At 42.8% G+C, this 12,340-nt stretch overlaps 1 protein-coding gene across 2 annotated transcripts in view; it reads right to left on the reverse strand.

The window, feature by feature from the left end:
• Positions 1-12,340, reverse strand: part of LOC125330791 (glypican-5-like) — a 339,300-nt gene that overhangs the window by 8,907 nt on the left and 318,053 nt on the right. The gene's annotated exons all lie outside the window — the stretch shown is intronic.

Below are 12,340 nucleotides of genomic sequence, written 5' to 3' on the forward strand. Positions count from 1 at the left end.
ATCTCAGACTGGTTTGGGTTGGAAGGGACCTAAAAGACCACCTTGTTCCACCCCCCTGCCATGGGCAGGAACACCTTACACTATCCTAGGTTGCTCCAAGCCCTGCCCAACCTGGTCTTGAACACTTCCATGGATGGGGCATCCACAGCTTCTCTGGGCAACCTATGCCAGGGCCTCTCCACCCTCTGAGTAAAGAACTTCTTCAAGTATCTAAACTAAATCTCTCACCTTTTCATGTAAAATCATTACCCCTTGTCCTTTTCAGTGTCTCCTGTGTAAAGGTTCACTCTCCCTCCTTTTTTTGTCTCCTTTAAGCACTGGAAGGCTTCTCCCTTCAGATGCATTTTGAGGCAATTCCATGTATTTTTATATAAAGAATTGGATTCCGAAGAAAGTAGGAGTAGCTCTTTATTGCAAAAACATGGATTTTTTTAAAAGAGAGAAAATAATAAATCTTTGGTTATGAAGACATTTCCAAGCCATTTGCAAATATTACTGAGACCATATTGCCCTTAAACCCTCTCGCTGGCATTGTGGAGAAAAAACCAACCAACCAACCAACCAACCAACCAACCAGACTATTTCACCTGCTGAAGGGATGATGATTTTATAGTCAATCTGTAAAAGCATACCTGAGTGCTTGGAAAGAAAAAATGCCTACCTGGAAGAATTTATAATTAACAATAAACGTTCAGGTCCAAGTTTAAAGGATTTGCGATACTAATGAATGCAGTGCACATAAAAAAGAAAGCAAAAGGCATAGATTTGTAATGCAGATGAAACAGCAGTCCAATCTTAAAATGAAAACTCTGAATCACAGAAGCAAGTTCCTGGCAGAAACTGGAAAGATGGAAAGTATTCCAGAAATGTAAATGCAATCTGAGATCATTGTCTGCACGTCAGTAGTTCTGAACAACCATCAATAAATTCACTTGATACTAAAAATGAGCTATTGTATTGGGAAAGCACACATTGTTCTTTTGCCAGAATAAACTGTAAGAGAAATACAATGAATTCCTCCATTTTACCATAATATCAACATTAATCCTGGAGGAACGTGTGATTCCTACACCTGACTCAAGAGCGACTGCAGTGAAGGGACACCAGCTGGCAAGGAATACTTTGGGGAAAGGGTAGTCTGACATTGTGCTCAAAATTCCTTATGGCAAAGTGCAGGCATATCTCCTCTTTGATTCCAACTTGCAATGGAGCTCACAGAAAGGAGGGGGAGAAAAAGCATGCTCTAAATGTTTAGAAAATATCAGTATTCTGAGGACATTTAAAGAAAAATGGACAACCTTCAGACTGTCATTAAAGTAAATTAAGAATAAATCATGGAAATAGGTGTGTTCTGACACTGCCTAGAGTCCTTTCCATCACTGTCACTCTCCTTTGCAACTGCAGTAAAGGCACTATTTCTCTGCTGCCTCTTATATCAACCCAGCCTGCTGACTTCAGCTCTCTGGGGCCGGCTGATTAAATTAAGACCTCACTCAGGTAAATCTATTCCCCTCTTTCAGCTGGCCATGTCCAGCATTGTAACTTGATTGGCGTCTATAAATCGGGCAGACTGAAATGTATTAATTCGTTTATTTTCTAACTATTGACTTAACCAAAAATCTAAGGTAAGATTTAATGCTATCAGAGAGACTGCTGGTTTTTAAAAGCTTTCCTCTCAGTGAGTGCTTAATGCACTACATAACAAGCGTTAAATAATACATTAGAAAATTCTGCCTTCATCCTTTCCAGGGGAAGGACTACATTCTGAATTCTCTCTCTGTCTTCACAGCAGAGGATCTTCTGATGCTATTCATAGCCAATTCTAATTTGGGATCTAATTGTGCAAAATTGGCATTTTATTCAAAATGCTCTGTTTTCTCCTTTCTAAAAAATAAACAAAAATAGCTTAACTTTCAATTCCGTTCAAAATGGTTTTCAATCCTGTATTTAGTTTTTAAGGCACAAATTTCAGCAGTATAAAGATTTCATGTTTTATTACAGTTTCCTCAGAGTTCCTGTTGCTTACTCACTCCATGATTTTGGCTGAGAGACTCTGAGTTAAATGAGTTTTTCCTCTTAAATCTTTTTTCTCTGAGTCAGAGATGGTTATGTTCAGTCTACTACTGACATTCAAAAGGCAAAAAGTACTGATCATGCTAGAAAGAAAAAAGTGTTAGTGTGAAGACTAGCACAGAAATGAAACTTCAGTCTCAACACAGAAAACCCCAGATGTTCAGCACCCATGAATCCAGCCTCCAGAGCATGACTTCATAAAACCAACCAACCAAACCCCACAGCTTTGGTTTGTTCTCCTATTTACCTTCTGCGTTTTAAAGGCTTTATGGTTCCCAACTAGAAGCTTTCGCCATTGCTAGAAACTTCCTTTCACCATCAGTCCCTCTCTCCTTTCCAGAAATGGAGTGGTTAAACTCTCTGAAGGCTTCAGCTAACCTCAGCCTGACAATGTGATGACCTTTGGATACTGGCATATAAATATTGTTCTATGCTGTTTATTTACCACTGCACCACGATGGTGATACAGCCACTGCAGTAGCTACTGTGCTGTTCCCTCATCCAGGCTCTCAGTGAGAATATTCAAATCCTGCCAAAACGAGTGCTTAGTGAAGGCAGCTGACTGCCAAAGCAGCCTTTCTGAGCAGCCTTTCGGGACTCTTGCTGAGGACAGGGTCTGCTGGGGTCAGTGAAGATGGCTCAGAGTTCCTCCAGGCCCCGTGATTACAGCTCAGTTAGTCCAGGGGATTGAGTCCACTTCCTTAGCTGAACTCTTATCTGTGTTAACTGCTGCTAAATTCACATCTTGACAGTACAAACAAAACACATAAAGAAAATGACTTGACCTCGCTGTTTAGAGCATACAGGATTATCTTCACCTCCGAGATGTAACCGCAGATTGCTGCTCAGTAATGCATGTGCCACGCCAATGGCACCGAGCTACTCATAAATACTTCTATGGATCAATACTGTTCCTCAGAGAGACCAGCTTAGGATGACAGGGAGAACCAAAACTGTCACTGACATCTAATTTAGGAACAGGAAACCTCCCCTATAGTGAGGTCTGATTACGCCTTTCAAATGCATTCAGTGAATCGTATGTTGAAGTACACCTTAACTGGAGTCAGTAAAGATACCGGGGCAAAACAATGCAATTATGATTTTTTTATGTTATTACCGGGTCATCAGACAGAAGTTAAAGTCATACTGGCACCCAAGCTGTCAGTTCCCCCTTCCTAGGCCAAATGATTTGCAGTTTGCTACTGCTAGGGATTGTCAAAGATAAAACTATTTATTGGTGTATTTGCATGCTATTGCTCTCTAGTGAGCGCTATCAGCATGGTCTGCTTTAATCTGTTCATTACTGTCCTGCCAAGGGATGAACTCATTCAGCTACTTAATAGAAACCTCCTTCCTTTTTTGTCGTTCTCTTTGATCTGATTTGAGCTCAGTCCTTTCTCTGTGATTGTAAATGACTGGACCTCTGCTCGTCAGGCACTACACTTGTGACTGCCCAACAGCCTGCGTGCCTCTGAGGCTACAGATCCTCTCACCAGACAGGGGTACAGCCCCTGTGAGGGGATGCTGAATAAAAACAAAGCAGAGAGATTTGCCAGACCAGTCCTGTAAATGTTAATTACAGCAGCCTGGTTTCTAATGGAGTGGGGCACTGACAGCAGAGAATCCGTGCTCATCAATCCACCGTGCCCTTAACAAAGTGGGGATTCTGGACACATTTCCATCAGTTTTAACCATGAGCTGCTAGAGAGAACTTTCAACCCAGCTATTTCGGGAGACAAAAGAAGTAGAGATTGTTTATTTCTGCTTTCCCCACATTAATTACATCAAGTCAGACCTGTCCATTTCTTTCCAGACTTTCATGCAAACACTGTGCTTTGAGAAGACAGACTGTCAGCATCTACGATAGCAAATTAATGCCTTGGTTTTGAATGCCTGATCATGGATGTAATGACACTTATAATGCAGGTCTGAAGTGAACTGGTCAGCACCTGCAGTTACTCTCCACGTTGGAGCTCAGTTGCGTGATAAATTTCCCTTCGATCACGGGCTTGGGTTTGCCTGACAGCTTCATAAGAAAATTAAAGCTAGGTGCAACTTGGTGGAACAGGCTCTTAAATTACAGTAGATGCTGCAGTGTTATTATTAGCTTTTTATCACCTCGGGTAGCAAAAGCTGAAATTACTTTTACATATTCAAAGGAAGAAGCTCTGAAATTGCAAAACAATGCTGTCACCATAAAATGTACCAACCATTTCCAAATAATCCATTATCCTGACATTAAGACCAGCACTAATTATTTCCAGTTACAGCTGCAGCAAACAAATGGAAACAGGAATGCTGTGGAAATGGGAATGTGAGAACTCCTGAAGTATGATAACTTGTGATGCAATTCTCCAAATTCTGGAGTCTATTATTGTCATCTATATAATACCAGTCAGTAAAAGGTGGGTGTAATGTATGCTTTTTTGGAGCCAGAAGAAGGGAGCAATGAAAAGCTCTGCATCCTCCCATGTATGTACTGTTCTACCATTTTCTGTTTCAGCCTGAGAACGTGGTGTCTACAGAAGCCTTTGCCCCACACACCTTTTTATGGAAACCTGGTGTTAGGAGGAAAAAAAATCTTTAAGCAGAAAAAGGAAGAACTCCAGGAGTTTCAAGTGCATAGAGCACTCTCCCCACTGAACTCCTAAGTGGCATTAGGTTCAGGCCAGCCTTTCCAGAAGACCTGTGGGACAAGATTATGGGGGTAAGCTGATGTGTCCCAGTTTGATTTGGAGATCTTCCCATTTCTCTTTTTAAGAAGTTTCTCTTTTTTAAGGAATGAGTGGGGGGATAATCATAAATTGGGACCAGGATTATCTGTGTCTGGGTTTTAATTCTATATTAAGCTCTGTGTGATCTTTGGCAGGTCGCCTTTCCGTGTGAACCAGTGAGAGAACTACTTTATTTCCTGCACATTTTGTGCACTCTGGATGCAAACTCTTCCATCTGAGAGCCATACCCACTCTCCTCAAGAAATAACATTGGCTGGAACTTTAAGGAACTCATTCAAATGCAATCAAGAAAAGGCAGGAACAACCATGAGACAGTTTGAGATGTCAGGTGCCTAGAAGCCACACGTACATGAAATGGCCAACTCCTTCCCCATTTCCCAAGCAATCTTTTAGTCCACATACATCTGAATGCAATATATATGTGTATAGAGAGAACAGGACATTATCTCATCTGTCCTGCTCTAAGGAAACCTGTCACTGTATGTGTTTGGCTTGTGATATACAGTGGCCATAGCAAACCTTGCACGATTTTCAGGAGCCACAATACAACTGTATTAGTTCTGGGGGTTAAAAAGTAAACCTGCACGTAGAACTGCCTCAGCTCCTGCCATGGTAAATGTCAAGCAGGAACAATCCATCTTTTTATTGGGAAGAAATAATCTAACCTAACAAAGCTCACGTGATTCAGAAGTACTTCCATTAATCAATCAGTCATTTGCAAGAAGAGCTCTTGTCATTTTGTTTTTATTAATATGGGACTTATTCAAATGGAGACAAGCTGAAAGTATAAGCTTAAAACATGCCAAACATCTTTTACATTTCCTGGAAACATCTGTTTTTAGTCTAGTCCTAGGCACATGTTTGTGGTTGCATGTTTATGCTTGTTTAGTTTGCCAGATACCTCATACGTAGTGCAGCACAGCTGACACGATATCCTGAAACACAGCATGGAAGTATCTGTAAAACATGATGTTCCCAGTAAATCTGTTGAACATTTGTTGTAACTTTCTTGTAATAAAAGAAACAACTAAAAAGCCCTGTGACAGCCTTCTGCCTTCACTGTATGGTGCAATTAATTAGCTAAGTTTAGAAATTGTGTACATGCCTCACTGGCAATATCAGGAAGACTGAGAGCGATCCTGATGCCGCATGCCTTGCATGCTCCAAACTCCTATTAAACTTAATGGGAGTTTGGGGGGATGCAAGGAATGCAGGGCTGACCTTTATGGTTAAAGATGAATGTGAGCTCCAGACTTCAAAGATTAGGTGCCCCTGCCAGTCTGGAGCATGCAAGTGATCAGCACGCCAAGTGCTGAAGGCATCTGCTAAATATCACACCACAGCTCAAAGCTGTAATTAGGAAAAATATAAACTGGCTCGAGGAAGAAAAATATTAGTAATAATTGAAAATGCTTTAGCTTTTGCTTTTGTCCTGATGATCTCATTAGTTTTGGTTACAGAAACAGTTCTCACACTGGCTGACATGGGGCATGCTTTGTTTGTGCTCTCCTTCTACCCACATCTTTCCCAGTTAACTTTTATTGCTCAATACAAAGGTCAAATAGAAGGTTTAATTAAATTGTATGTGGGGAAACTATAAACTTATTTTGGAAGGGAGTACAAAAATATTTAAAGCCATCCCAACTCCTCTCCCCCAGACACTCCTTAATTTCTTGGGAAGAAAAGGAGCATGTGTTGTTGGCACTCTTTTCCTTAAGGAGAAACTGCACCTTTTCTGGCTTCAAAATTTACATGTTACAAATATCCAACCTTTTCATAACCTGCTAATTGTACTTGAAATTGAAATTTGTAATAAGGATTTTAATTTAGCTCTGCTGCTCTAAACACAAGAGAGCTCCATTTTGTAAAAAGCCTGGATATGATCTTATACTTCAGCAGTGTAAGTTCAACTTACAGCCAGGATTGGAACTTACCTTAACCTTTGTTTAACTTTAAACAAAACTTGTAGCACCAAGATAAATACTATTACCCCACGTGCTGAAGTTAGGCACAGGTCTCTCAGCCTTCAGGTCTAGAACTGAAAACTCATACTGAAAACACTCACAGGTCCTACCTAAGCAGCATTTACAATTTCATCATGCCATGAGAAGACAATCACATAGCTTGAGAGTAAGGTCAGGTTTGAGTAGGCTACAACCTTTGTACAGCAACACAATCCCCAAGGAAGTTCAGTCTTCCATGTGCCAGGCCTGCTGCCCGAGCTGTGTTCATGCACCACTGAGATTCTCAACTCTCCCAGTCTAGGCTGTTGCCTAGCTATAGGGGCAGAAGGATTCTCTAGATCGTTCTCCATCTCCAAAAGCCCTGCACTGTTTGTGTTTCTGCAGCTGGCTGTGCACATGAGCCCTGGGGAGCTGTGCTGGAGGTGGAGGATGCTCTGCAGGTCTGCTCTCCTTGGCCAGACCTTGCCAGCACAGGCCTGTGGGATCACACCAAGTGGTAAGAGAGCAGAGAGGAATCTGCCAGCTGGGGCAGCAGCTCAGTTGTGCTCCCATGACAGATGATACCAGGCTCAGATCCTTCCTGTGAGTGATTTAGAAAGGGTGCTTGAACCCAGGTCTCTCGTGCCCTGTCCAGTCAGAGGAGGTATATCTCAGCCTGAAGCAGGCTCTGCTTGAACTACCTGGGTCTACCCTGGAAGCAAACTGGCCCAAAATACACTGGAAAGAACTACTCAAATTAACTAACAGGTTGTCAGCCAAAAGAGAAGGGACAACAGAATCTGCTCTGTGCCACTGTATGAGGTCTGTTCATGCCTCCCCAAGAAGATGGCAGTGAGGGGCAGGAGCCCAGACTGCTCTCTGCTTAGGAAGCCATCCTCTCACATTACAGCATAAGCAGCTCTCGTATCTGTAAGGAGCAAGCAGGAGAAAATAAGCCACTGCAGAACTCCCCTCCCACCAGAGATCTGGGACTCAGGGCAGAGCCCTTTTAGCTCAGCAGCCTTTAAAAGGAGGCAGGGAGAACTCAACACAGGCACTGCAGGCAGCTCAGCCAAACCCGGAGTGAATAACTCACATCAACTTCCAGCATGGCAGGCACAGGAAAATAATCACAAGTATCTCTAAAAGATATCTGAAAGGGTCTTTTCACCCTGCAAGCAGGCTGCTCTCATCAGTCCTCATCCTTTAAAAGCCAGTCAAATTCCTCCAGTTATTCTCACTGCTCCCTTAGAAACTTGGGCAGATACAATTCCTGCTTTAAGATTCTGAAGTCCCCAGATCTCAATGGCAGCCGTGAGGGTTTAAAATGCTTCCTGTATTTGTCATTTCTTGAGCAGCCATAGAACCTTATCCTAAAGATCTTTTAAAGAGGTTCAAATAGGATGTAATAATAATAATAGATGTTTAATTATAGAAGAAACACTGAAATCACTTCAATCTACATAGCATCTGACTTCTTTTAATCTAGATTATTATCTCAGGGGGTCCGATGCTGGTCAGCATCTGTATGCCACAACCTTCCTAGAGAGAGCATCCTGCAAAGAACAACTCTTCCAGGGGTGATGGCAGGCCTCCCTGGGCAGCAGGTGATTTCAGCAAGTGTAGCAACTACTCTGCTACAAGTGATATCAGCTCTTGTGATTCAGCTCTTTGTGAAATCACCCAAGTTGAACTCGGGGACAGAGAGACAGGAGCTTCATGTGGCAGTTCCACAGAGGTAGCCTTTATTGTCCAGCAGCCCCTGTGAAGAAAGGCCAGGGACAAAGGCTCTCTAGTCTGGGGCAGAAACGGGCTTTTTATGGGAAAGGCAGGGGGTGGGGTAGAAACCAACTAGCCAACTGGGTACAGGCTATTGCCATATAGAAGCAAGGCATGCTGGGGGTGGTTCACTTTGTCACCATGACCCAGAGGAAGGTTGCTTATCTCTGGGGAAAGTCTTTTTGCCCTCAGGCCTCTCTCCTCCAAGGGAGTGCAGAGGGCTCTTGTGCCAAGGGCTCACAGCCCTCCACAGATGATAAAAAGGATTAGTTGTAATGCCAAACAGTAGTTCTAGTCCTTGTATCAATCAGTAGGAAATGTTTGTTTATTGAATCTTTCCAGTATTTAATTTCGCTCAGAACTGAAATCAAAAGAAACTGTGGCAAGATACTATCCTGGATTAATCATTTTAGCCTGAACATCAGTAGTACAGAAAAACATCATGGCATCAGGCTTGCTTCAGCACTGGTATGGGAAGCTTAAATTAGTCTTTTCTCCTGCTCTAGCCTGGCAACTCTTCAGCATTGCATAGCCTTTATTTCACATTGCTGGTTTATCCGGCCAGCCAGAACCCCAGCTCCATCACAGCTGACAGTTATTGACGGGGAGGATGATTAGAGCCATCACTCTGCTGAGGATCTGCAGCAGGAAGAACATGTTTCATGTGAAAATACCAAATGGCTTAAAAGCATTATCTTATTAGTAGCACGCAGTGAAACTGATGAACCCTTATCACAGTCAGCAGGATGATGAATACCCAAATCAACACAAATGGAAAGGACATATACAACCAGGGTAAAAAATAAACTTTTCTAGTAGAAAGTCTTACAAAATGAAGTCCCATCCATTAGGATATGCATAAGGCTATGTTCTGTCAGTGTTCAGACTGTGGGGCAAATTAAAGGAAGGAAATTCTTGTTTGGAGCTGGCAACGACCCCTTTCCCTGTTCTGTTTTTGTAAGGATGTGAACTGCTCCCTCCAATTTTCATGGAGTCACCTAAAGAAAAAGCACCAGACTTGAGTTTAACTAGTCTGCCAACACTGGTACATAACAGACTGAGGGCTACAGATCATCCCCCTTTTTTGCGTAACAGCACCGCTCAACTTTACATTGGCCAGGGTTCTCTCACTTGGCCAAAAGGAAAAAACACTTCTGCCACTAGCCCACATGGGCTAAACCCTCCTCAAGGCATTATCTCCATCATGAGAATGGTAGAAACACCATTTGGAGAGTGATAAACCCTGCATTGGAACTCAAAGGTCTGGCTTCTCTCTACACTGATGTGCTCAAGCTTGACTGCCCAGGTGACACCAGTGACAAAGCCCATGGTCCTTCTGCAGGCACCTGTGAATGGATCCAGTGGCTCATGACAAGGGGCTCAGGGTGGTGGTGTGAAAAAGTACTTGTTTTTAAGGAGGAGGAAGCTGGACAGCATGCAAGCATCAGGGTGTTGCTGGAAGCATGTGGAGAGCAATGGGGACCCCAGATCAGGGAATTCAATAGACTTTGATGAACGTGAAGGACCATCTCTGCTGTTTCTATGCACAGAACTGGCATGAACATACATAGAGCACTTCTCAGGTGACTGAGCAGGCAGCTTGACTTCCGTTGTTTCCAGCCAGCCAAAGAAGCTCTGACAGGCACTCAGTCTGCTCTGAGGTATATCAGTTACTGCCATTTCTTTCTGTCACAGGAGCTCCAATAAAGGGAAAAACCCACTGGAAGTTCATAAGATCTGACACTGTATGCTGTGATGGATCTGTTGGCACTGCTGTAGTCTATTATGCAAATACACATCAGTGGACTTCGTAAAACATAAATTATGTAAACACCCATTTAGAGACTTTTCAAAATGCAGATTACTTGCCTGATGTTTGGAGACAATAATTAAGATCTCTGATGTGAACCTGTACTTGGGATTGCTGTGCAAGTCAGGCCAGCCTGTGGATGTCTAGGCCGAGCAAACCTTATTTCACATGCAGATTCCATCTTGGTAAGAAGAGATTTGCAGTCAAAGTTGACTGTGTCATAATCTACTTAAGCCACATTTCACTGACACCACAGGTTATAAGAGATCCTTGAATTTACTGTTGCAGAAGGGCTCCATAACATCCCATCTGGAATTCAGGTATATACTTGTTCATTCAGGATTACAAAGGATCTTCTTTTTTAATTAAGAATTTGATTTTTCTTTGATGTACGCCAAACATCCACACGCCTGCATGATGGCAGGTGGCTCGTCCTTCTGTGGGGGCAAGGGTTTGAGTGCTAGTTCTCCACCCCTCCAATCTGCTCCTGGCCCTGGGTGAGACCTGAGTCATAACTAGCACAGACAAACAGGACTTTGGGCTAGACCACGAGCCCAGGTCACAGGTTTGGCACAGTAGATAGAGGTCTACTCCTCAGGGCTCCCATTCAGGAACCAGGTCAAGCAGTGTTGTGGTTTAACCCCAGCTGACAGCTAAGTACCCCAACTGGGGTTAAACCATGTAGTACCCAGAATCAGCTGCTGGCTCAGTCCCCTGCCCCTGTCTTTGAGGGCAGGAGAACCAGAAAAAGAAAAAGTAAACCTAACAATAATTGTAATGAAAAGGAGAGAGGAATAAAACCCAAGACAAGTCAGTGACGCACTACACAGTTGCTCCCCACCAGATGGCCAATGCCCAGCCCATCCCTGAACAGTGACTGATGCCTCCTGGCCACCTCCTCCCAGTTTATATACTGGGCATGTGGCATGGAATACCCATTTGGCCAGTTCAGGTCAGGTGTCCTGGCCATGCTCTCTCCCAGCTCCCTCTGCATTTCCTCACTGGCAGAGCATGGGAAACAGAGAAGTCCTTGACTCAGGGTAAGCTCTGTTTAACGACAATCAAAACATCAGTGTCTTATCAACATTATTCTCATACTGAATTCAAAACACAGCACTGTACCAGCTACTAAGATGAAAATTAACTCTATCCCATCTGAAAACTGGACAAGCAGTTGGATTTTTTTTTTCCCAGAGAACACTAAGCATCTTGGATTGGTCTCAGTAGGCCCATTCCTGTCATCTGACATCTTACAAAAATCTAGGCCAAGTTTGGAAAAAGAAAGAAAAACATCACAGACTGTGTACTTGGGTAAAGAATTTGGAGAAACTAGGTTTCAGGAATAGTAAACTGAGCATCTGTTGGACTTCATTAAATTCTTATTTAACTTGAGTTGAGATCAGTGAAATTAACCTTCATACCTCAACTGTGCTCCTCCTGCTTGAAGCAGCTGAATCAAAGCAGCTTACCAAGGGCATCTTTCTGCTTTATAACTTCAAAGACCATTTATTCAGAGATAGCATGTGAGGATCATATAATTGGAGCCAGCTGATGGAGAAAGTGCTGCAAACTGAGGTATCCAGGAAAAATACCTAATTTAAGGACAGATTAGAGATCTGAAACACAGGTTCATAAAGACTGGTGTGTTACAAAGCAGAGGTAACGATTTCCCAGACAAGCAGAGACAGTACAAGGTGAATGGAAGAGTCTTTCTATCCACTGTTGCTGAGTAGTATTCCCTGAGCCATGAACTATAAAAAGAAAAGGAGCTTAGAAGGTGATTTGCAACCATTCAGTTTTCTTTACTGGCCTGTGTAGGCTCTTCAGGACATGGACAACCATTTCTGTGCACCTACAGTAGCCAAGGTCAGGACCTTGACTGGGGCATTCCTGCACTACTGTCAAATTAAAAATGGGAAAATACAAACAGTGATAATTAAAGGACAGTAAAGAACAACAGTGGATACTTTAAAATTCAATTAAACCCCAACATTTACTGG

This window comes from Corvus hawaiiensis, chromosome 10, assembly GCF_020740725.1.
Source record: "Corvus hawaiiensis isolate bCorHaw1 chromosome 10, bCorHaw1.pri.cur, whole genome shotgun sequence".
NCBI classification, from domain to species: domain Eukaryota; kingdom Metazoa; phylum Chordata; class Aves; order Passeriformes; family Corvidae; genus Corvus; species Corvus hawaiiensis.